The sequence below is a fragment of the Leptopilina heterotoma genome, unplaced genomic scaffold (assembly GCF_015476425.1).
Source record: "Leptopilina heterotoma isolate Lh14 unplaced genomic scaffold, ASM1547642v1 Lhet_414, whole genome shotgun sequence".
NCBI lineage: Eukaryota > Metazoa > Arthropoda > Insecta > Hymenoptera > Figitidae > Leptopilina > Leptopilina heterotoma.
Window position 1 is genome coordinate 211,157 of NW_025111075.1, and position 2,771 is coordinate 213,927.

Here is a 2,771-nt window from a genome sequence, read left to right on the forward strand (position 1 = left end):
CGAAAAGCAATTTAAATTTATACAGTCTTTAAGTTAAATTTAAGAATTTTGTTTTAAATTTGCTTGTCTGTATGTATCTTGTATATATGTCAATTGTGGGCAATTGCTACCGCCCCAAAAACTTTAAATAAACTTTAATAAATTTTATAGAATTTAATCACATTTAAGTAAATTATTCTTCTGTATTAAAAGAATTTTGAAGAATCTGAGTTGAATCCTTTTCTAAAGTCCCTATTTTATTATTCATCAGAATTAATTGACTTCATCAGACTTTCCGTAGTTTGGATCACGACGTTCAAAATATTATTAAGGGTTTGACTGATTTCCGTTAGTAGCGTCATTGATTGATTGTGCATTTCTCTGAATAGTTTAATTTGTTCCTCTTGTTGCTAAACAAGAAAAAATTAAAAATATTATAAATTTAAAATATATATTACGGTAGATTTAGTTATATTATAAACACTTTATTAAATTTAATTTGTAGTATATATATGTATGTATCAAATTTAATATATGTATATTATAAATATAAACATATTAAAGACTGGGAGGACTGTTTCAGTTTTTTAAATAGCACCCTTCGTCATTCCAGAAGTCGCAGTAGAAGAATTAGCGTTTTCAGCTGGTTTCACCACCGATTTCGAATCTCTATTTTCAATATCAGTTAACACCACCTAAATATATAGAGTATATTTGTTCATCTGTTACTATTTACACTTTATATAATTTTAATTTACAACAATTTTTAATTATAATAATGTTATTTATTTTGTGTATAGTTATTTATCGATTTAAGATACTAAAAGTTTTCAATACTAAAAAGAAATTGCGAAATAAATTTTAATTTTCAATTAATTTGAAAATTTTTAATTAAGTCAAGAATTTCCCATAATTTTTTGCCACTTATTTAACAGTTCTTAAAAAAAATTTAAGACAATAATTTCTGAAATTTAAATAATTCAATTCTTAAGGATAAAAAAAATAAAAAAAAATAAAAATAAAAAAAAATAAACTAGGCAAAGAATTTTATATTAATTTTTTTTTAAATTTATTAAAATAAATAACTTTTAGAAGACCTAAATTTTATATATATTAAAAATACTTATTAAAAAATATTTCTTTATAATATACAATATATAATAAATAATAAAATATACAATAATTTAAAATCTACAATAAATTAATAAATACAATAAAGTTGTATTAATAAAATTTGAAAACGTCTTAAAATTCAATTCCTAAATAAATACCTTTTTGATTGGTATTGTACGCTTTTCAAAATCATCATCTGAAGAGATACTGACTGGTTCGCTGTGGGCATTCAAAACAATCACCTTTGGTTCTAAAGTTGTTTGGCGATCTGGTGACGGTTTCCGCTTTTGTCGAGTAGAAGCCGGAATAAAATCTTCCAGTTCACACTATATTTTTTTAAATAATATTATATAAAAAATTTGCTATTTTTGCTTCATTATTCTGATAATTATTTATTAACATTTAATTTTGATAGGTGTAAATACTTTTGCTTACATCACTTTCGAAATCTATTTCCTCCGACGAACCATCTCCTTCGGCAGATCCTTTACGGCTGCACGTAACAAAATAATCAGTTTTCTTTTGTTCAGATTGGCATTATTTTATTACGTGCATGTTGACATATTTTTTATTATTGTTTTATTGAGATACACGTCACGTCAGTTAGTCAAAAAATTTGATTAGGTACACTGATTAAAAGTTTCACTTTTACAAGTAAGTAATTATATGAAAATTCATATTTTTTTGTTGACAAAATAAAGAATAAAATAAATATACGAATAAATAAAATTTTTGTTTCAGTGTATTCAAATAAAGAACCGAAAAAAAGGTTAAGATTTGGAAAGGTTACTGCTTTGCAGCAGATACATTTATTGGAATGTATAGAAAATAATTCGGCCTTACTAGAAAGGAAATTTACTGCCTCATTCACTGAAAATATTTATGACCAAGAATGGGAGAAAATTAAAAATCAATTGAATATCATGTCGAATAACGCCAGATCTTGCGATAAGTGGCAAAGAGTAAATATAAATTCTTATAGTTGTAATTATTTTTTTATTTAGAAGCTTGTATTTGTCATGCATTTCTAAATATTAAATAAGTGTGAATATAACAATAACTTTGTCCTCTTGAAGAAGCAAAGTTTTAGCGTTTTAATAAAAAATATTATTAATATTTCACTGAAAAAATATTTTTTAAGAATAAATAAATTTTTTTAAATAGGGGAGAGGGCCCTAAGGTGGTCACCCATCTTTTGAACGACTGTAGATTTCAAATGGAATTATATATAAAGGTCAATAATACGGCGTTTGAAACTTTATCTTATTACCTAACTTCCTATCATAAAGTTTTTTTTATTTCATTAATAAAAAAAAAGTTATGGCACTTTTTAAAAAAAGTTGAAAATTCGACTTTTAAAAAAGTGGCCCCAAGGTGGTCACCATAAAAAAATTCACTAAAAAAGTTTTAAAGAATGTAAAAAACGTATTACTAAGTTGTTTATTTAATATTAATTGTTTTTCAGGATCACAGAAACATATTACATATTTTTTTTTTGCACTTTGTCCTTTCGTCAAAAATGATACTTTTTGTGTATGTATTAGATAGGTAAAATTTTGAAAATAATTCTATTTCATTATTATTCATCATAAAACTTAAAAATTGATAAAATTCACATTCACAGTGATAAATGTTGATAAATATGGCGTATAAACACATTTTCATAAAAAATCAAAAGT